This window comes from Thunnus thynnus, chromosome 4 (genome assembly GCF_963924715.1).
Source record: "Thunnus thynnus chromosome 4, fThuThy2.1, whole genome shotgun sequence".
NCBI classification, from domain to species: domain Eukaryota; kingdom Metazoa; phylum Chordata; class Actinopteri; order Scombriformes; family Scombridae; genus Thunnus; species Thunnus thynnus.
In genome coordinates, this window is record NC_089520.1 from 10,654,767 (window position 1) to 10,679,703 (window position 24,937).

Sequence of the window (24,937 nt, forward strand, 5' to 3'; positions counted from 1 at the left end):
CAGGGACGAATATGAATAAATGCAGTAGATTGAAAACACCTTTTGATATAATGTGTTTTCAATTGAAATATCAATAGTTGAAGTTCATATGCTGCCTTTACAATGAAATACACTGAAGAAAGCAATTGAGCCCTGTTAAGAGGTCAAACCATTTGAAGAAATAACTTTCTCAGGTTCAGAAAACACGACAGGTACAGTATGAAAGTGTTGTGAGTCTATACTTGTCTGACCGACCTGATTTTGGTCACTTGGCGTCATGGCAACAGTGACAAATCCTTCAGTAATACTCCTAGAGCAAAAAAGGAGAAAAAAAACTCCTGGTACTGAATACCAACCAACACAAGGGAAGTTGTTGTGACACGCACGCACACACACACACACACACACACACACACCTCCCGGGCTCACACAGAGCCAGTACAACCATCTCTGATCTTACTTCTCCAACTCTGACTAATGAGCTCATGATGAGAGATTTACCAAATCTCAGTTTGTCTTTCACAACAGAGAAATGAAGATGGAACCACCAACCAACCAAGGCTTTTTTACGTCAGTGCACACATTGTGGAAGCCAGTTAAGGGGAAAAACCCAATTTTCTAAAATGATTGTAAACTGTAAAAAAATTGTAAACTGTTTTAGACAGTAAAAAAATAAAAAATATATCAATGTAGGATGTTTTTCACAAGCCAGCAGATTCTCATTTTCTAAATTTAACCATAAATTGGTGGTGATAGAGCAGTGGGAATATAGATTGTGACACTGCCATTGTTATCCGTGGTATATTTTAATGAGTACCCCGCTGTCTGTGTAATCATCCCTTTAATCTGCCCCACAGCATTTATGGAGTGGAATTTAAGACATTTAGTTTGTGAAGAAGCTCAGCCGGGTTCCTCCTCTCAGGGCCCAGGTCTGCCACTTGCCATCTGAAGAGCGCACACACACACACACAGTATCTCTCATTTTTTCCCATCCATTCTTCCTTAATCATCTGTCTTCATTGATCTTCCCTCGCCATGCCTCGAGCCCAACAGCATCTTTATAATCTGATCCTCCATCATTCTGTGGCTGGTCTGTGTGCAAAGGGGGGGGGTGGTGCAGCTCGATTGACTGGAATTACTTGACAATTTTTAAAATTTAAAAATAGCTGTGCTGATATAGACAAACAAGTTACATCCTTGTGGAGGGAGGAAAAAATCAAAAACAATTACTTAAGTAATTACATCACAATTACAACACGAGCTATTCCTGCCAGGGTTGTTTAAAAGAAGAGTGGATCTGCATGGTTAAGAATGGTGTTATAACACAATTCACTACATCAGGGCTACAACACATGATTATTTTAATTATTGATGGGTTTTTTTTTGACTGGTTGACTCAATTAGTGTATTAAATGTCAGAAAATAAGGGAAAATAGCCATCACGATTTCCCAGAGCCAAAGATTATGTCTTCAAATTGCTTGTTTTCCCAACAAACAGTCCAAAACAGCATCGATATTCAGTTTAAAACCATAAAAAACAGAGAAAAGCAAAGCCAAGCCTCATATTGTAGTGATTGGAACGAGCAAATGTTCGGCATGTTTGCTTAATGATTGACTTAATTATCAAAATAGTTGTAAATGTTTCTGTTGATTGAATAAAAAGTGTGTACAGATAAAAAAATTCTCATCTTAAAATGTTTTTTTATCCTGTGTTCCATCTTTGAAAGTCTCTAAAAAAAAAAAAAACCATCTTATGCCATTCCCGGTGACAGCCGGTGACAGAGGCAGCAGGTTGCTTCACAACAGCTTTGGTGAAGGTGGAGACGCCCTCCCCCTTACCCTCCTTCTCAAGGCGCATACATGAAGAACAGGTGAGCACAGAGGAGAGGGGAAGGTTTGGCAGCTGGGGTCCTAGCAGTCTTTTCAGGCATTCATTATTTAGCCCGTCTAAAAATACATCAGAGGCTGCCTCCCTTCCAGCACATGGTGCATCTGAATTTCACAGCAACCTAGTCTCAGCCGCTCAGTCTGATCTGAGGAGCTGCTTGATCTACTGTACATCAAGGTAACGAACGTGCACACAGACACACACACACGGGCTCACAAGCAGCATAAAATGTCACAGATGCACAAAGGGACAAAGATATATTTAATCAAAACAACAAAGAACACACAGAGAAGAAACATTACTGTGTTGACATATTTACAGAAAATTATAGACATGATTTTAAAAAGTTGCCTAACGCTCCTTCATACTCCAAATCCGATAAAAATACTCAAAAGCACTTATTATGCAAGCCTCCTAATTTGCACCAACAGCAGTGCAACGTGACATTAATTTGTACACAAGCGAGCGGAGCTCACAACACCTCAAGAAAATTAGCTAAGTGAACCAGATATGCCTCACAGGCAGCGTCCTCTTAACACCATGTATCCCTGATGAATTTCACATGCTGCCTCCTGTTAGAAAGTGCTCTGTGTCTTGGGCTTGTAATTTAAGACACAGTCCATGAAATCAAACATCTAACAGGTCATAGATTGGACAGTGCTCATTGTTAATTGCATTGGGGAGAGAATGTCAACTTAATTATTTCAGCCGGAGCTGGAAATGATTCCTTGCAAATCTATTAGACACGTATGCTATGCGAGTCATGTACTGAGTCTCACAAGTCAATAAGCAGTGTCCACCAGGATGGACGAGCATTCCTCGGGCATAATACAGTGGTAAAACATTAAATCTGATTGGATTAAGGCTGGATTTTTATGTGTCGCTGATCTAAGTTGATGCCCGCTCACATAGTTAGGAAAATGCATGCCTACTGCTATTCTAAAAGAGCGCAGGCATCTTTATTTATCTTCTCCTCTGTCGATTATTGTGTGATTAATTGAATTGAATAATGGTTTGGTCCATAAAATATGAGAAAATAGCGAAAAATGTCCATCACAATTTCTAAGAGATAAATGCAACATCTTCAAATTGCTAGTATTGTCCAACCGACAAGTCTAAAACGAATCAAATTTATCAGATTTACTTTGATATGAAACAGAAAATCCTCACATTTCAGAAGCCAGAACGAGAAAATATTTGGCATTTTACTCAATAAACGCTGCAGGAATTCTTGGCTTTAAAAAAAACACCAAATGCATACAACATGTATAAACATAATAGTCTGCGGGGGAAATGATTTAGAAAAAAACAAAGTTGACTGAAGTCCTCTAATTATCGAGAGAGAGAGAGAGAGAGAGAGAGAGAGAGAGAGAGAGAGAGAGAGAGAGAGAGAGAGAGAGAGAGAGAGAGAGAGAGAGAGAGAGAGAGAGAGAGAGACTCTGACTTAACTGGTTAGTGATTTTCAGTTTGGTCCAATTGACTCCAAAAATCTCCCATCAGCTCCAGCTCCAATTGAACCAGCTCTATGTTTGAGGGCGAAATAAACAGATCAATTCTGCGTTTAAGCACCTCACAGGAGAAGCCGAGAAGAGCCAAACACAAATCACGATCCGCATCACATATACGCTACCGACACCGAAAGTCAGTCAAGCACAACACGCTGTTATGCAAACCAAATTCTCACCTCTTTCTATGCAGTAACAGCAGTAAAAGGTGTGTGTATCAGTGTAACTATTTGTATCATTCTCTCTTTTGGCCTGTATGTGCACACACAGACAACATGGCAGGATTTAAAACTGCATACATAAGAGACAATCCTGATGTATGCATTTATCACGAAACTCTACACAATTCAGTATATATGGCTGCACAACAATTGCAGCCGTGCTCCAGTTATAAGCAGGGACTGATGGGAACACAGCTTTGAGGGAGGTAAAGTATTGGCATGGGAGAAGGGACCAGGGAAGGGAAAGGCAGACTACTTCAAAGACTGAATGTGAGCCAGTGGCTCAAAGCATGCTGATTGTACGTGACGTGAAATCTACAGCAGGATCTTAGCAGCTCGACAGAGCAGATGGAGATGAGATTTCATCACTGAGGGATATATCAGATAACTATCAAACTTTCAGAGAAATATCTCCACTGTAAAAAAAAAAAAAAAAAAAAAAAACTCTGCAGAGGCTGCCATTTAAGATCGCATTTTATGATGTCTGCCTCAAAAATGGGTCATATATTTTACATGTTTCTCAGCAGCTTTAGTTTCCAGTGACGATGCAGATGCAGTTTACTGCCGTAGAACAATTCAAGTTATAACAGGCTATTAAACTGGAAAACAATAAATAACTTTCGAAGGGACATCAAACAATCTGTAACTTTTATTTGTCTCCAAGTTGTGTAATTTTTCAAAAGCAGAAAATCTCAGCATCTGGTGAGTTAATGAGCCACTGTTAGCGTTTGACAATCAAACCACTAGTGTTGGGTGCAAATAATGGCTTCAATTTTAGATCCAGCTCCAAGTTGGTAAAATGCCCGGATTCATTAAGCGCTGAGTGTAAAATAAAATCTTTCATCTACTGTCTTTTTTTTCTCTTTTATTTTTTGGTCAAATCTTAACGAACTGAAAGTTTTTGTTCTTTGAATGCTAGTCTACTGTTAACAGCTAAATCTACTAATATTTCTGCTGCAGAACACTGAAAACGCACCTATTACATGATAATCAGTTCGAAAAGTTTGGACGGTCACATCCTGTCATTATCTCTATTTTCCAGTGCTTTGACATTTTGTCTCCCTCATAATGGAAAACCTCCAATGCAGCAAAAAACAGGCTAAAAATATAACACCACTTATATTTTCAAATACAGTTACTCAACTTGGGTCCTGAACCGAGCTGTATTTGATTATTTAACGTACATATAAGCTCCGAGAGCCTCGCTGTAATACCCCTGACTATTGACCTGAACGTGCATGCGATGGAGTCATCTCCATCTCTGTCATCCATCAAGGGAACACGTAAAGCTTTCAGATGGAAGATTTCACTCTGCCAGCAGCACACATCTAAATACACACAGCATTATGTAACTGACAAACTATATTCATTGACTATATTCACTCCACAACCCTGATTCTAATTCTGACCTTAACCCTGAATGCAAATCCTGCGAGACGAAAAGCAAACCAGAAAAACTGTCCCAACTATGGAGGTTTTCCACTGATCTCACAACCTCCGTGAAGACATTTGGTCCTCATAAGCAGGGGTGCAAAGTACCTAAGTGCCTTTTCTTAAGTATTGTATTTAAGTTAGTATATAGAATTTGCTCCACTATGTTTCAAAAGGAAATATATTTTTGACTTCATTTATTTGGCGGTTGTAGTTACATGTTGTTTTGCAGATTAAGATACATACAAAACATATTATAAGCCTTTAAAATGTTGATGTGTGATAGATTAAACTAAATGAAACAGTTCAAAATTTGCTTCACCTCCTTAGCTACAACATATCGCTGCTTACATGTTAATGCATCAATAATAACCCTCTGGCAATATAATAATCTATGATAATTTAACATTCTAATTAGGGGCTATTCTGGATAATGAGTACTTTTGATACATGAGTATATTTTGAGCATAATACCATTTTGAAAGCAGGACTTTCACTTGTAGCCGTGTAGTTTCACAATGTGGTTTCACAAAGTAAATTACCTGAATGCTTCTTCCACCACTGCCTCCTGAGTACACAAATACTAGAACACACATGGGAGCTCACATTTTCTGGTAAATGACTCGCCTTGGATCTGGAAATTCAGGCTCAGAGAGGAGCAGAAACTTGCCAGAGGTGGATCATAGCCTCCCTCTAAGTCAACAGTACGGTAGGCACATCCAGTTATCCACCTTGGCTTTCCAGTCCCTCAACAAGAGCAGTGCACTCCCGTCCAGCTCTGCAGCAGACAATGGACTATTTATCTCAACACTCTCTTTCTGTCAGGACCGGGGACACATATGGGCATGTTCTTTCATCCATGTACACACACACACATGCACGCACACACACACACACACACACACACACACACACACACACACATGCACGCACACAGAGCTTTTCATTCCATCTATGTAAGCACAATGTAAGCATGCATTAAAAGCTACGAGTAAAAAAAGAAATACCGTTTTCCTCTTTACAGGCAATGCTTGAGTGATCTACTCTTTGACTCCAGGGCAAGTGGTTCGACACAGACACATACCTTAGTACAGTTCCCCCATGGCAATGCAAGAGTGTGTGTGAGACTGAGAGTACATTACATTCGTGTACAGTTTTGTGTGTCTGCATGCACTTGTCTGCGGAAAGGGGCCAGATGGGCAAAAGGAGAGGAACAGAGCCAAATAAAAAAGGATGATAGCACAGAAAAGAGAAGAAGAGGAGAGAGGGCACTTGGAGCGGAAATGCTTCAGTGCCTCTGCGGCCTGCCACCTTGTATCACAGAGCATCCGCTGACAGATGAATGCAGGAGAGCCTGATAATAGAAATGCTCGGGAATAAACGCCTGGATGACGGGGAGGAGCTCCGGCATGCGAGCGGATGCGTAAGGATGGCAGGGGGTAGCCAAGGGTCAGCCGTCTCCATGATAGTCCGTCTCAGCAGCTGACGCAAACACAGAACGCCAAATATAAAGACCTGTACGCGGTATAAAGTCTGATTTATCTCAATAAGACTGGTTAACGTTTTAGTTCCACTGAGCAGGCTTTAATGCTGTTCCCATGGAAATTGTACCTTAAGTCTATGCATATTATCTAAGGTGGCTAATTTTACATATTTAACTATGTTTTGACTAAGCTTCTGACAGCTTAGACCAAACATATAAATTATACATTTAAGCATGTACACCCCAATCCTCCTTTCCAGATTTTTCTCTTTTTCTACCTCTTATCTCTGATAAAAGAGGTTAAAAAAATAAATAATTAAATAAAAAAAAGTATTGCGATGCAGTGTGGGGTAGGGTGGAGCTAGCAATTCAGGCTGAGCTGACATAAATTGAATGCAGGTAGGGGTAATAGGCTGCTGGGTTTCTTCCCATGTTTGAGTAAAGCTATTATAATAGCCGTCAAAGTGAAAGCAGTGATAAGAGGGCATTGGCTGCAGCTACAAAATGAAATCCAGCTCTATCACAGCTACAATTGCTTTTCAGACATAAACTGGAAGCCTCACAATGTGACACCACACTACCACAATATGACTGTAAAATTAGATTTACAAATTCACATTCTGCTGAATGGCCCTCCGAATATATCAAAAATGATGTTGTTTTTGGATACTATGTCGTCTAGCGTCTTTTAATATGTTCGCGTTTGAGAGGAGAATGAAACCTGTTGCAGGAGGGTGCAGTTCGAATATGAAGCCAGAGAACATCATCGGTGTGGCTGGGTGGATCTGAATACCAATGCCTTAATCACTGGCTTTACAAAACGGGATGATTCAGCCCATTCTGTGCACAGAGGCAGGCAGGGCCTTGTAGTGGCAGCTTGTTCCTCTCCACACCTGTGGTTCAGACACGTTTGTGGAATTCTACTATCAGGATAAAACGGTCAAAAAAACAAATCCAGTCTATCTCCCCCACACCTGCATCTCCACCTTTCCCCATTTAAAAAAAGGTGTTTTCTCAGGAATTACACCAATTAGTTACATGGATTAACACATGAATCCTGTGAAAACATTGAAGGCGCAGACATCAGCTGATACCGCGTTTCTCTGTCGGCTGCCACATACATAAAAACATGCAGAAGTGTCCGCGCACATATGAACATTAGAATTGACAAATAACCCAGGGCTAACTCTGTCCTGAACATTGCAAGTTATATGGAGTGTCAGGTTGGAGTTTATGTCCTGGAGGGGAGATGAAAAGTAATGTGATCACTCATCCATGTTCTGTTCAACAACATGCTTAAAATGTCTGACTTTATAAAAAAGTATGTTTGTCAAAGCCTCTGAGCTCTCCACAAATAATGTACTGCGTGATACATCTCAATAATAGACTAACTTGTCGGCGGTTGAATGAAAAGCATTGTATGATTTCATCTTACACATATGCATTACATATTGCATGTGTGTTTATATTTTACGTATATATAATGTATGCATTTAGAACATTTGGACATGGAATTGCAATGTTAAGACACGGCTCGGGGGGAAGTTGGCCTCCAGTCAGCTGTTAGCAACTAGAATCACAAAACAAAAGGGTTTGGATAAACAGTAGCAACCAGAAAGCAGCTGGTTTTACGCAATCTGGTTGAAACAACAAGGTAACGACATGTGAAAACCTGAACGTGTGGTTCATTTTTAAGAACTCATTCAACATAATGGAGGCTATCCGTCAGTACTTGACATCTTTCAAGATATTATCTCATAATCCTTAAAAAAATAGTATTAACAGAAAAAAAAAAGACTACCTTAACAGCCACATTTGTGGTGTTATTTCTTTCTATTTAAGGCAGATCTTTCCTGATGGAGCATTTACAAGATACTTTATGTACAGGAGTTTTTTACCCTCAGTGGTTTACCAGCTAGACCATGAAATTAATTAATTGAATAGCTTTTTTCTTTCCCCTTTAAAGGTCAGGAACGCAATTAAATCAACTCACATATATCTCCCCTTCTTCTGAGCGAGACAGATAAATAAACAAAATATACAACAGCAACCGTCCATGTCCAAGGCTACTGGTTCAACTGGTTTTTATCAAAAAGCCTTTTTTTCCCTGTCAAGGCGCAGCCACGTGGATTCCATGCATACCGCAGAGGTGTGTTCAGCCTGTTGACAGCGTCTAAACCCTTCTCTCCACATCAGGCTGACAAGCACTTGTGTCGTTCTATAGTCCCATAATCTTTTGCTTCTCTCGGGCCTGCCAATAAGCCTGTCACAGTGAGCAACATCCCTGTCAGGAAAACCGATGTCTGGAGGGATGGGTGAATGGACAGATGGATAGATGGACGGATGGATGGATAAGTGGATATATTCGTCTGTGTTCCTCAGTTAGGCCCCTCCAGTGAAACAGCAATCCAGTCCATTTACACAGATCAATTTTTGTTTCTATGTGCCAGAGTGACAAAATTGGTTTGGTTCGTGGCCTTGAGCCTGAGACATTGTGTGAGTGTGCTAGCCAAACAGACTATTTTCCTGGGCTGGATTGTTCTTTCAATCTTGCATCCTTTTACTGCAAATACAATCTAAAATTTCAAACGGCAGAGGTCTTTCCAAAGCATCTGACTCGCAAATGGAGAAATATATATCTGCAATGCTGGACCGTAAATGGGATTTTTATCAACACAAAAATTGGATTTATTTCTTTTCACAAATCCCTCCACAAAAATGCTTTGTTTTCAGGAGTTTTGGTGCTTCAGAAGTGCAAGATGAAAAACGAGGGTATGGAAATTAGAACACGGATATACACGACTATGTGGTGGACATTTGCAACTCCTGTTACATTTAACATACAAATTGCAAACCTTAAGTGAGTCAGAGATTTTATAATCAATTTTGTCTGTGGAGATGCAGACAATGCAGTCATTTTAAGTATATTTATGTGAACAACACTGTCAGACAATAGAAAGCGGGATCCCTCGCAAGGCTGATTCTGTGTTTTGAGGTGCAGAGAAACAATGTCTGTTTTCTAACTCATTCTTTTTTGTTAATTGGATATCATACGAAGTGTAAAATACAATAAAAGAGGAGAGTCCGTAATTTGTGATTCACTAGCATGCAAGATTCCATTTCCCTTAATTTAATAATGTGCAAGGATGTACCCTCATAAGTGATTCTATGCATTATTAAAAATGACAGCACCAAACAAGGAAAGTATGAGAATGAACATCCATTTCACGATATTGGAGGGAGCTAAAAATGTAATTTTCATCATCCATATTTTAAATTAACTTTTAGGAGCATTGCTTCTACTGGCTCCTGCATTAGTCTACCCAGAGAAAGTCTGTTACCACAATCACATACACCATAATAATAATAATATAGCTAATGTTTGATGCTAATTTCAAGGTAAAAACAAACAAACAAACAAACAAACAAACAAACAAAAAAACCTATCATGCTACACAAATCATCTGGAAATAAACTTCAGTTTGATGGACGGCTGAACAGCCTTTTACCGACTTCCACTTTCAACTTCTTGTCTAGCCCAGGAGCTTTGTGCATGTGCATGTGTGTGTGTGTGTGTGTGTGTGTGTGTGTGTGTGTGTGTACTCTATGTGTGAGGGTGCACATGTGAGTGTGTCTTTTTGGATTTGTTTGTAGGTATGTTCATGTGTGGGTGAATGCCAATGGCAGGGTTGCTCAGCCAGGTATAAAACAGCCATCCAGACAGACTAGGGCTCGGGGTCACAGTCAGCTATGTCAAAACACAAACTGGCTCAGTCTGTAATGAATCAGAGGAGAGATCATGATGCCACACTGCATCATATGGCCTCAAGCACCAAAGCACAGCCCCAGTACCTCGTATCAAAGCTAACAAATGTCTTGAGAGGGTAGATAAATATGTTATAGGCTTTGTAAACTTTAACTGGGTAAAAACAAGAAAAAAGTACTTCAACATAAATTTGTTGCATAACTATGTCTTTACTTTATGATTGAGTAGAAAGCAGTTAAAAATGACTTCCTAAATGTTAATATTTTCTAGTTTTCTTAGTCATCTATGATAGTAAATTGAATCCCTTTATGATTTAGACTGTTGGTTGGACAAAACAAGAACTTTGAAGACATCACCTTGGGCTCTAAGAAATTGTTATGGGCATTTTTCATTATTTCCTGACATTTTATAGGCCAAATAATTAATCTATTTATCAAGAAAACAATCATCAGATTGATTCACAATAAAAAAATAATGGATACATCCCTATAAATGTGTAAATTAGAGTCAGATGCTTTGTTATACACTGTAGATCAATTTATGTAACACAGTCCTTTGTTGCTTTAACACAAAGTCCAATTTTCCAAAGAAATAGTGAGATGATGTACCGCCAGCACTAAATCCCTCTGCAACACTCCACACAACAGGCCTGGACTTGTACAAGATAGGAGGTCAGAGAGAGAGAGAGAGAGGGAAGAAACACAGATGGAGTCAACAGATCTGTATCAAAATTTCAGAGGTAAAACCGCAATTTGTGAACGCGTCACTGACGTTGCGTATGAAATCGCAGACACAGAACCGAGCGCAACGGAGCAGACAACAGCACGCCCTTGAACGACGGGAAGAAAAAGTTGACAGAGGAGAGTGCTGGATTGTTAAATTTTATTCGTCACTTAACTACAAGACGAGATAAAAGGCCGTCAGCAACACGGGCCTGTATGAACACGTTTTAATTTAGAGACTGGTGACATGTATTCGTCTGCACCCACAGCGAATGTATATACACAAGTGAGGTTTTATGTTTTGTGCGGTTGCCGCTATATGATCTCAAGCTTGTTTGAAATGCAGATGAATCAAAAGAAGTTGTATTCCAGTGTGAGAAACAAATCTTCAAAGCGCTCACATATTGTAAGCACACAAAAGGGAAGCAGCAGCAGTCGGGTGTCAAACTGGATTCTAATTGATGACTGTCTGTCTTTTAATCCACACTATGAAAACTTTTTCAAAGGCTTACTGTAGGATTTTACCTCGGAAACAAACTTATGTTGCTTGCTTTTATGTTGAGTCTAGGAACAAATAAATACTGTGGTGTTCTTTTTTTTTTTTAAACCTGTTTTACTTGATTATGAGCTCAGATCCTTTGGATGTCAGACGTTGTTCATGTCGCTGCTTTGAGATACAATTTTCAAATATTGTAAATACCTGACTCATCATTGTACCTTGCATGCTGAGGCCGGTCTGCCTTCTCTAGACATGCATAGGCTTAGTCACTGCTATATAATTATTTATAAAGGCCACTTTAGGAAAGCTTCCTTCATATTTATGAGTCTAAATTAGTCAGAAATGTGGAGCTCAGGATTCATTGTTGCTGACTGTCTTTAAAGCTTAAACACAGTAAGACAGCTTTCCCTAACCAGAGGAAGGGCTATGACTGTCACATCTAGGGAAGATTGCTATTACAGATTGTTTTTCATGTTTTTTTTTTTTTTTTTTTTTTTTTAAGATTTGTTGTATAACATTTTTATTTTGCTACCAGCAGTTCAGTATGCAACTTTCAGAGCCGCAGTGATGTTGTCCAGGGATATCTTCTCAAATTAAACTAAAGTACTTCAGAGCAGTATTATCGCAATCTCACCTCAATTTAATCTGAACAACTTCACAGAGGGAAATTTTCTTTCAAATCCCTCAACTGAGCAAGAAAACCTATCATCATGATGAACTAATAAAGAATGAATGAATCACAGTTTAACACTGCATTTTAAATAGACTGCAGGGAATTGACCTTAACCCTGAAAACTGCCACCAGAGAGGAGAAAATGAGTATTAGCTACCACACTAGGATTTTTTAAGTTAGCTTTCTTTAGTAAGTGATATTAGTGCAGGAAAGGTTGAACTTTAACAGAAGGAAACGTGCTTTAAAACCAATTCAGCCAATCCAACAGTCATAATAATCAATTACAGATAGAGATTTATATTCCATCACTACCTGAGTTGAAGGACAGCAACCAATAACTTTAAATGTACATTTGGGTTTGTACATTTGTTTAAAGACAGACTTGGAAAAAATGTCTTCCTTAAACAGCATGACAGCAAAGCATCATAATGCACATATCAAATAACAAAAGAAAAAAAAAAGCTAAGCCACTACAAGAAATTAATTCAGAATTAATTACTACCAATGCAAATTAATTGCACAAAGCTAGCAGCAGCACAAGAAAGCAGAAATTAGCGAGCAGCAATGGCATCACCCACAAGATCTGCGAGAGAAATAAAACAGCCAGTAACCTTGTAACGTTAGCTTATTGCGATTGCCAAGTCCACAAACACTGACTGAACAAAGCCAAGACATCAACTCACATTATGCATATTAGTACGAGCAGCAAATATTTTTAATTTGATCGAGTGTAGCAGTAATTCCTGGCATCTCAACCAGGACTAAACCCTTGAGGAAGAGATGCTGATGTGATCCCAAGCTGCCAACAGCAGGACAGGAAATCCTGCTTCTGGCTTCAAGTACAAGTTTGACGCAGCTATTTAAAGCCAAACTGAAGACATGATTGTACTGTTGGAGGGCGGGTTTGCTTATGAAATAGTATACGAGCAGCGGAGTATTGGCTTGTGCAGTATTTGTCGTTGGTCTTATATTGAATGTGCAATATACTGGTACAATGTGCAATACTAGTGCAATATTATTTTACTGGATTTATAAGCTGTCATGGCTTTATTGATTCCATTGGTCTTGTGCGTGTTGTTTTTGTTATGTATGAATGATTGTATAGGAGATAAATGTTCTGTGATGCACCACAAGAAAAGTTTCCAAGAAAAATTTCCCTAAGGGGACAATAAAATATATCTTATCTTAAAAATGTAATAGATAATAATTAAATGATAATAAATCTCATAAGCTCTGCCCCCCGGAAACTGGAAACACATCCCGCTACTTCAGACCAAAGTTCACACTAGCTTACTGGGAACACAGAGTGCTGCACACTCAGGCTAACATTAACTAACTAACACATCAGGTATCGTTATCAAGTAAGATTAAACTTACAGAAATATTGCAACAATAGTCCGACTCAGTGCGAGTCCCGGAGCCTTGGAGAGCAGCAGGTGAGCCAACTGTCAATCAACCAGTCTTCAAATCTTATTAATGGAGCAATAATTTCCAAAATGACCAACAGCACACTAATTACAGGCAAAAAATTAGCAGTTGAGACCATAATTACTCATTGAAAAACAATTATTGACTCAGTATTTCTGGAGAGAAGTAGATGCTTTTTGAATGGGACTCAGATGGAGTTGGTATTTTTTGCAGCCAGCATCTAGCGTCCGTCGTAGGCATTGCACTTTAAGGCACTCCTGCATCGGCCTCAACCTCAAGCTGTGGTAGTTGCCTACACACCTGACAGAGGGCTCCTCCAGCTCCAGCTGCCACCACTCAGCTCTGGTACTCCTGCTACTCTTACGTGCTGCTGTGAAACACATTTTGGATGGTGGATGGCTAGAGAGGCTAAAAAGCATAATGAATGTGATGTTAATCAGCACAAGCCACTCTGCTTCTTGATTTTATGTGTTTAAATCAGTGGTGAAACGTGTGTTTTATGCAATGTAGTATAAACAAACTTAGTTCTTCCTACTTCACTGTGTGCACTATGAAAGAGGTTCACATTAAGGGTCATAGCAGCTACTGTCAATTACTTATTATGGGAAGTGTTGCTAAGTAATGTGAGGTTCAAAGTATTAAGAGAATGGACAGACCAGATTTCTCTGTCAGCACAGGATAGATGCTGATAGTATGGTTACAATATAATGCAGTGCAAAGTCTATCATATGCCTTCCTCTTCCTGCACACCACAACTGTATATTACACAACAGAGTTAACCACAGCTGTTAACAACCATGGCTCGTCCATCTGTCCCCTCCCTGATGCCCTCCCTTCATCAGGCAGGACGACTGTGTGAAGCTGTCTGTAATCAGATTAAGCAGCGACTGGGTGACTGGGGCTTCTGCATCCACCCATCATTCCATCCCACTGTTAGTAACATCTGCGTCATGTGGAGAACCATGTGCATGCTGCGAAAGAGACAGATTAATGTGCTGGTGTGTGTGTGTGTGTGTTTGTGTGTGTGTGTGTATGTGTGTGCGCACGTGTGCTTGGACAGGAGAGAATAAGTGTTACAGCTCTCCATTTTTGTTACATTAACAGGTCCAATGTTGACATTCACAGTCTGTGCTGTTGGTGTCACCTTCAGAATTAAGGATGCTCTATGTTCAAGACGTGACATAACACATACGTCCACATACAGACACACATACACACACACACACACACACACACAGACAGCCACACTTCAGTCATCCCTTGCCTTTGCAGTGATACCGGGTATGTAGTATACTGCAATGGAAACCAAGCACAAAGGCTGGGCAATGTATGATATGAGGTATAAAATGTTATTTTGCATAACTAGTGTCGTTTTATAATGCTGTCCTCAGTGATGTGTTTTGTATTCACTCACCATAAAATTATATAGAGGCAATAATAAATCATTTGTGGTGACAATCAAACGAGAGGAGATTATATCTGAATAAAAGTATAAACAGTGTTATTACAAGAAAAGGCTTAAACAAGACATCACATTGATGCATTATCAATAGAAAGGAGGCAAACATCATCATACACTGGAAATTAAGGAAAACATCAGACTTTATTTCCCAGTCCGACCTAAAGGAAAAAGTGAAAATTACATGTAAGTCCTGAGAAGAGAAGAGAAGAGAAGAGGAGAGGAGAGGAGAGGAGAGGAGAGGAGAGGAGAGGAGAGGAGAGGAGAGGAGAGAAGAGAAGAGAAGAGAAGAGGTCGTATATGGTTGTCTAGAATACCTGTGTAGATTTAGCTTGGGCTGTGTCCCCGGCTTCGATGCCATTTATCATTGTATCATTACTGAATCAGAATCTAGATTATCTTCCTCTTGACAGAGAAGTACAAGCGAGGGCACATCTTGACAATTAGGTGCGCTGAGATAACCCTAGGACACAGAGTGCCTCTTGCTGTGCAGCCTCTAGGAGCAGACATGTATGCTCTACACCTGGTAAAGGGCTCTACAGCCACTCAGATCCTGCCTGCCTCGGCCTGGCCTGATCCATCCTGCCTCAACCCTAATGTCTCATTGGCATTCAGTCACACGCCTGCAGCAAATGGCGAATGGAAAGCTTGGAGCTAGCTCACCGCTATTAAGATTCTACAAAGCCAGCCGTTCCCCTGCCGCCACAAGCACACAGCGAATCACACAGCCAAGGAATAATAAAAGAGCTGGGGAAGGGATGAGCGTAACAGCTGGGCCAGCCAGTCACACAGCCAAGATACAGTGATGGGAAAAGGATTTTGGTATAAAATCTGAAAGCTCCACTATTCATAAAGTTTATGAGGGCAGTGGCTTGGTTTGCTGTTCACACTGCAGTATCTACTAAAGAAAATTATATACTTCAAGTGGCTAAATCACCAGTACAAACGCATAATCGCATTGGCCCCAGTCAGCCCCTCCATCCCACCCTCTGTCATCTACAAAACCACACCGTGACCACTTCATGATGAGGCGTATTACTGGCAAGCCTCCCATCATGAACCTCTGAGAGACAGCAACCCCCCGGCCCACCAACCCTGCCTGTGTTTATGTCTGCCTATCGACATCCCCCCAGAATCCTAAGCTGCTTGCTAATCACCCTTTGAAAGAGCAGACTAATTCAGATGTCAAGGCCCATTACCTGTGAGCTGTCTAGAGGTGACCTGAGCCCCTATCTTGCGGTGATAAACACCAGTTGGAGGATAATGCACATCTGGATAATAGGAAAGTAGGAAGTGACATGCTGGCTAAGTGTGCAATCACTGAAGGGAGCTGAAGGGGGGGTGGGGGTGGGGGTGGGGGGCTATGGCGTGTAGCAATCATTGTTGCATAAAGATAACGTCCTTCATGACAGCGCTGGGTCAGTCAGCCACCGTATGGCTTCTGTGCCTCTGGTAAAATAAACAAGGCTCTCAGACCGAGGAGTGACTCCTCACCAGCCGTCCCCTCCAATCTGCTCTCAGACACTGACGGAGACAATGCTCAACCAAAAGACGACCCATGCCAGACTCACATCTGGCCCTTTATACCCCCCCCACCCCAAATCCAGTTTCACAGGAGGTGACTGATGCACTCTGGGAAGCAGACAGCAGGAAAAGAGCTGGAATTATTACACGTGGGATAAACACTTGTATCTTCAGATTGTAGCTACATATCACACATAAACTTCTTTTGGGGATTTTTGAGCTCCTGCTATGATCCTTTTTTGATGATTACATATTTAGGGGTCTTTTCTGTTTCCAGGGGATAAAATGATAAGACTAAATCCGTTTTTTTGTGAAACCATCAGGTACTGGAGCTGTACACCAAAGTATCTCTGGACATTTACTGAATTGATAGACAGCTAGTGTATAAAACATTTTAGAAAAAGAGAGAGATTAATGACTAGAGGCAGCTGTGGTGATGGGCAGAGAGAAGCAGAGCTCCCCACAATGCAGGCAGAGGGAACAGTGGGTAATGAGGGCAAATAGGATGCAGGTCAAAGAAAAAATAACCACTTTCAGTACCCATTACTCCTCGTCTATTCAGTCAGCAGTGAAACCCACCCCCAACTGCAAATTTAACTCCTCTGTTAGAACACTATATCCAACTAAAATTGCAAAAAAATTATTTTATAACCCCATAATAAATACATATTTACCGAGCCAGGATTAGAAGCAGTCATTATATGGCAGTATGAACACTAACAGGCATTTAAGATGACAACAGGGTCTTTAATTGGAACAGGGACTGAAGGCACCGAGGAACTGAAATCCCCAGAACCTCCCACTGATAAAAAAAAAAAAAAAAAAAAAAATATCCCAGAGGAAATTGTACATACTGTAAACACCCAAATGCTATTTGTATGCTTTATGGCTGTATGACCAATGCTATTGTAAGCTACTATAGACAATGCAATTAGAGAGATAATTCTCCTATGTTGAAGATGCAACTTCCCATAATGGGCTTTTTCTATGTAGTGTAGGTTTGCGTTGGAGAGATTATGTTGTTTGCTTGTACTGGTATGCCCCCCCCACCCTCGGCCCCCCCACCATCCCCTCTCCATCCCCCTTCTCTCGATCCAATACACACACTGCTCATTAAACACTGCCACTATGACCCGCGTCCACCACTCTCAGCTCCCTGGGTATTTGATCACCGTAATATGTCCTGAGTCCTGACCCAATGCTGCCCAGTGACAAATTAATTTATGATGCCAGGGCCAAAATTAAGGTTTACAATGCAACTCGCACTCGTACAGAGGCTCCGATATGTTTTTTTTTTCTTTTTTTATACACTAAAAACACTTTTTCCTATTGGTGGCCTCAGGACAGATGCCAGGAAGGATTTCTAGTTCAGCGAATCCAAACAGGGATGTAGTGGAGGGTAAACCCATTTACACTCAACTGTTTTTCTTGCTTATTTGCAGAATGCAGCAGTAACTGATGTGATTATAGGGAAAAACACTGTGTATGACAAAAAGCCGTTAATGATTTCTTACAATGGTTTGTTTGTAATGCACTGAAATTATCTAGAAATCATGGTTTAGGAGCGGTTCTACCCACCCACAACACTAAATGTAAGCCTAACCGACATCCATGAAACAAATCTGTGCGTACGTTTCACAACTACACTTTACATTATACCAAGCAATCATGAAACACTCTTATCATCAATCTCAAAATGTATCATTCCAACCTCAAACCATGTCATCAAGCAAGCTGTTTACATTGTGATCATTGCAGGTGTTGGTGGAGTGTGTGTGTAGAGCAGCACCAATTTGATTAAAGTGGGAATGATGAGAGAGCTGGGGACTGGGAGTCATGTTATGCTTTTTGACTGTAGCTTACTGCTTTACTCTAATACCATCAGTTATCACTCACATGCGCACGCGCGGACACACACACACACACACACCAGTGGCTCTAGTACAGATGAATTATTGAGGACTTGGAGTAGGGTTGGGAGCAACTTTACGCTCGTTTGTTTTGTAGTCGCATTACGCCTCCACCCACCTTCCCCCACCAACTCCCCCCCCACTCCCCTCCTCAGCCCCCACAAACACACTGCATGGCACTAGAGAATGGGCTCTCTACTAGAATGCTTTGCAGTAGCATTATTAGGAAACTGGTGCAGTATTTTACTGCAAAAAACAAGTCATAAACCCTGGTATTTAGTGTTAATATCTTACTTTGCTGAAAATAGCAGGAAGATTTGTTTCTGAAGCAGATCGAGATCATTTGTTTACCCCGTTTTCAGTTTTTTTTTCTCTTGCAAAACAATTTGAAATGAGTTAAACTGCATGGGAAATGTAAAAGTCATTAAGCACTTAGAGAGCTAGAGAGCAAAGCCTCAACTATACTATTCACACACACACACACGTGTTAAAAAGAACTGATTTCTTCACCTTTGTTAATCGTGTTATGTTGGAAACTCCTCCACAACCACCAAAAATTAATCGATTTCTTCACCCCATCTAGCTGCCAAATTTCCTAAGAATCCATGTTTTTTTTTTTAAAAGATATATAGCAGTCAGGCAGGTCTTTACGAAAAATGATGATTTTAAGCCTTAGTTTCATTTTAAATCATGTGTCAAGATGGACACTTTGTACAGTGTACTTTTAGATCTATTTCTGTGTATGTGCGTGCATGTGTGTGTGTGTGTGTGTGGTAAGACAGCATCACTTCACTACAAGCCTGACAGCTGCCTCAGGCACATATGGGAGACGCTTGATGAGAGTCACAGAGGACAAACAAGCTGTATATCAACAAAATACTTTGTAGGATGATATAGCGAAAGACCAAACAGATACAAAGAAGCGTAGCGTGGTTACAAAGAAATAAATTAACTAAAAAGGGAAAACAGACAAATCCCTATTTCCACCTATTAGAGTCCAAAAGTCTCTTTAAATATCGTTAATGGTTATGAATATAATAATCATTACCACACATTTCTAATGACAATGTCACATTAAAATTCAAATTATGCTGGAAACTGCATCATAGTCATCACAAGGACTTGGATACTAATATTCTTAAAAGAAGATTAACATTACTCTGATATAGACTATTGACAGAGCAACATCTCTCTGATCCAAAGAGTGAAGGGAAGAGAGCTCTGAGAGAAAGCAGCAGCGAAGGTTAGTAAGACATAAATGAGACGAGGTGAGAAGGTTGACAATATTCAGCTATGGAACGACACCCCTGCTAATTGTCATACTCTGCCGCCGTGGCAACCGTCTTGCATTTACCGTGAAAGTCTTCCTCAAGTGTCCCCTTGCAGCACAAACAACCCACGCTGGCTGATGAGTGTGGTGACATGCCAGTGCCCTGCTTGTGTTAACAAAACAAGAGGGCTTGTGATCAAGAGTTTGCTGCTGCACTTCTCATCTCGAACACCGCTCGGGGTTAAATATTATAACGATCAGATAATCAGCACATGCTTGGAGTAAGCTTTAAAGCAGTGGTTAACAACCTTTTTTTTTTTTTATTTGATGTACCCCAACGGCACTTAATTAGATGAGCTCAAGTAGCCCTTCATCAACACAAACGGTCAAAATGTGTTCTTCTAAGTGGATTTCAATCTGGATGCTATTTAACACTATTAATAACTATATAAAAGTTGATGTTTCAATGAATTATTCATTATTTTTTAACTATAGCCTTGTCTAGTCTCTTGCTAACACTCTTACTGGCAGCATGTGGTGATAGGTGTGTCCTTCGCAGTCGCCTTATCATAGCTGGTAGTTTAACCTACTGGTGATTGTAACGATAAAATCTACTAAAGATTAGTGTCACACCGATTTGTTATCCGATTTGTATGTTTATTTGCCTCCTATACAGAAATATGTGAATATGTTTTTTAAACAAATTATATTTTTCCTCAAATTAGCTGAACTACTCCACAATCTTTCCACGTAGCCCCCGGCAACTACAGAAGTTCCCCCTGGGGTACACGTACTCTTGGCTGGGAATTGCTGCTTTAAAAAGGGCCATACCAATAGTCAACAGATCCGTCTCCATGGCAACCGTGCCATCCACTAATGAAGATTGTATGATATGAAAGCTCTGCAAAAAGCAAAGTTTAATGCCACTTTTTTTTTTTTTACAAACACATCAATGTCAATTTGTGTTCCTCATTTCCAGGTAGTTATTAATATCAGTGTGAGAATCAACTTATAGAGACCTAAAACCTGATGAGAGTGAACATCATGTCTGCTTTTATTGATGTCGCATTGTAATCGTGTGGAAATGCAGGTGTGGAAGTGGGAAAATCTCTGCTGAAATGCCACACAATGATAATGTAACTGAGACAACAATAAAAGCAAACATATATCCACTGTGATGGATTACCTCAATGAAACTTTCTGCTGGGCTGATTTTCATACTGTATTGAAATGAACTGAAAACAGCGGAAGCCCGGAAGGAAGGAAACACATATTTAGCAATCGAAAACACTACACTGTGCTTTAAAAAATTGTCGGCAGTAATACAGAGCATATGTATTTGTATTAAACGGGCTGAAACATGCAAAAACACTGCTATGGTTCTTTAAGCTTGTCCAGGAGCGGTGGTGTTGTAATAAATAATCCATTTGCGATGTGTGTGCAGCAGAATTTCGCTGGTGCAATATTCTGCTTATATTTCATTCATATAAGTGTCTAGCAGAGCTTTGCCAAGTTTGGGTTTTATATTCGGTGTTACCCACATTTCAAATTATTAATGAGACACTTGAGAATTCACTACCACCTACAGTTTATTATGTATGCAGTAATCAATTTATCTACCTGTCTATTTCTCCATTCACTTCTTATCTAGCCAGTTGGCACCAATAAGATTACGAATGTTTTTTCCAAAAGGGGAGATCTGGCCCAGAAAGCGGTATCAAGGCAGTTGTAGGCAACATACAGTAACATGTATACAATGCAACAAGGTAATTAAAATCATAAAAGAGGTGCAAACATATCTACATAAAGGAATGAGCAGTCTAATAGCAGAACAGCAGGACCGGTGCCCAAGCCTAAACACATCTTAGCAAAACAAAACATAGCTGACTTCTTCATGAAACGGCATTAAAAAAAAAAAAAAAAAAACCCCACTCATAATCACTTTACACTCACTAAGAAATAACTCATTCAGCTTTAAATTACTTTGTTATGAGTTCTGTGCCAAAAGGAACTAAGGAGCGGTGTACGTGATGGCTCTCCTGCTTCATTCAGCTGATTGTCAGAAACATCTCTAAGGCGAGAAAAGATGTCTCTAGTTATTCGACCGGGCTCTCTGGGCTGCTGTATTCCCACTCTCGCTCTCAATCCCTTACCCCTCCTTTTTTTTTTTCTTTTTTTTTTTTTTTTGCAGCCGACTGCAAATCTCTTTGCAGTGACAAAGCATCGCCTGTCAAGAGGATGATTCCATTGAGAGGCACTTCCTGATATGAGAGGTGCATTAATGTGATTAACCCACACTCACTATTGCCGTTTGATACAGGGGCTTAGGGGCTCATGTCACTCTGTATTCTTCTCTATTGGCATGATCAGCAGGTAATGGAAAATATGCTGATGTCTGAGGAGAAGCCACTGAAACTCAAAATGTAATCTAGAGTAAGCAACAAATTATTATCAATAGCGGAATCCATCGCTGCTGTGATCAAACTCGATTATGTAATTTGTCTTCAGTATTCAAAGACAATCAAATTAGTATCTAAAGCTCAGTAGCTTACACAACCATTCTGCTAACTTAATATGTCCACATTATCACACCAACAATTACCATCCATTAAGATTACTTACGATATAATGACATCATCCTCAATCATAATGCTGTTTTACCACACCACAAAGGTGTTCCATCAATTAATTACCTGACTGAGACACAAACAGCTGCAGAAGGAAGAAGAGGCTCGTACACACGTGTTTCATACATTCACACAGCTAATATTAGTAAAAGACTAAAGAAAGCCTTGTTCGACTGGCTCCACTGTGCACTGCAATGTGAAATTATTCATCTGATGTCAAAGTCATCATCCATTCAGCTGCATATAAATGGCTACAGGTTGTACGTATTTTTTTTTGATTGCACAGCGATTGAAGCTACAGACATATAGGGGGCAGAGCAGAAAATAACTACACAGCGGAAGAGGAAATTCTGGGATGCCATTCATGAACCTTTTCATCAGGCATCTTTTCCAATCCTTAGCTGGGGGTACCGGCTGAAATAGATTCCTGTACCGAGCACAGAGCTTTTAATAGAGGCATCTCCCAGCTTAATCAAAGATACCCAGGAAATGGGCACATCCACCTCATGCTACATTGTGAAGTCTTGGCGTAGGCTTGGTGTGAGCTTCTTCATTTCAAAGCTATATAAAAAAAAAAAAAAGGTATACGTGAGGACATACGTATGCGAGTGCAGCCTCTTGGTAGCCCCTAGAGAATATATGATGCACTAGAGGCAGCTGTAGAAAAGTAAGTGAAGTGCTGTGCGCAACTCTTTCAGCGCACATTCCTTTTCGATCAATGGCTGAGATAGATAATAGCCTCCATAGAGACTTGCATCCTGTCTCTCTCCATCTCTGCCTCAAATCCCCATTTTTTTTGCCTTTGCCTCTCTGCACTCTCCGTCTCTTCCCTCCAAGCTCCGCCCCAGCTGTCAGCGGTGGCACAGGAAGCCCACCAGCTCCAGAGGGCAAGGCAGGAAGAGCACAGAGGATCTTGGGAAGAGCACAGAGGAACATCTGGTAGACCCAGAGAGCCTGTCCGTCGCTGCCGGCCCGCCGTCATGTCATCGCAGCTTTCCCGGGCTTCCTGGTAACAGCTGATCCTCCAGGCCCACTGCCTCCATCAGAGTGGAGAAAATTCACTCGCTCAACTCAATTATGCAAGAGGTGTGAATTAAACATGAGGCTACCACACAGGAATGTATACACACACAGCACACAGACGTGCACAATACGTAATCATACAATACAACAACCCCATCTGTATGCTGATGCCAGGAGGGGCTTTGTGAGGCCTTTTTACAAACCGAACCGATCTATAGTGGATGTAGATTTACTTGTGAGCGAATGCCACATTCATGAGCACAGACAACATGGACAACTAGGGCAGAATGGTAAGGATGACAGTGAGGATATGGGTGATGAGGAATTTTGCCATCTTTGCCACCTATTACTTCCCTGTGAGCTTTAAAAGAGCAAAAACAGCCTCGCGTGGGAGTCGAGCCTGGAGCCAAATGCAGAGCCGATTTTCTCCCCATCTTTCTTTACGTCTCTCTCCCACTGTTTCTTTGTGTCTCTCTCCCCTCATTCGCTCTCTCTCTCGTTCCTCCATGCCCTTTATTAATCATCCTTGGTTAGTGGGGCAGAGAGCGTGGTGTTAGGAGCTCTGGGGAGTGTAGAGCCATGAAATACACACACACATACACACACACACACACACCTTCATGTGCATGCACACTAATAGGCGCTGGACTCATAAATCTAAGCAAACATGTTTTTTCCCCCCCTTTCATCTCTTGTTTGCTTATAAAACATAAAAAAAAATCCAATAAAATATTAACAAAAAAATGCTGGGTAGCTCCTAGGAATGACTACACATACACACACACATGCACACACTATCTATAAGTATGCATGTGCGCACATACAGTACAGCTGATCTTCAGGGATCCTGGCCTGGGGTCCTGGGACTCAGCTGCTGCTGCTGATGTAACCTTTTGAACGGTCTCAGTTGCTGTTTAGACATTCAAGCTCAGGCACATAAGCAAAGCAGCGAGCGGGGCCGTCTCTCTCATCCGTAAACACACAACTGTCCCTCCAGTGCCATTAAAACCCTTTACCTGAGCCATTCTGGTTGAGTCAGAAGCAGTACAGTGCAGCCATCGCAGCCATTAGACCTCATTATAAGAGTGTTTGGACATTACAGGCAGCATCCTTGGAGAGCTGGATGCGTAGTGATGGGACAACAGGATACAACACAGCTAACCACTCCAGCTTCTGTGGCCAATGGGCACCAGAGTAGCTTGAATAATGGAGGATGTAATTAGGCCTTATTTCTATGCATGTAAGTGCACTTAGGCTAGAAGGCTCCAACTGGGCTACATGCCATTATTACCATTATCACTATTTGATCTCCCTGAGAAAGTGGTGAGAGAATTGGCCAATTAGATATTATGGGACAGTAGGACGTTTAGAGCAGAAATCTGGGATGTCCTTTTGGAAGTATGTAGGGATGTAATGGTGGGTGGGCACAACTAAACTCACTTAATTTACATTTTTATTTTGCCAAGGCTTAGTCAACTTTAGCTGACATGCATAAATTCATACATCACATGGAGACATATGAACCTAAT

At 40.7% G+C, this 24,937-nt stretch overlaps 1 protein-coding gene across 2 annotated transcripts in view; it reads right to left on the reverse strand.

The window, feature by feature from the left end:
• Window positions 1-24,937, reverse strand: part of LOC137181142 (membrane-associated guanylate kinase, WW and PDZ domain-containing protein 3-like) — a 127,447-nt gene that overhangs the window by 100,912 nt on the left and 1,598 nt on the right. The gene's annotated exons all lie outside the window — the stretch shown is intronic.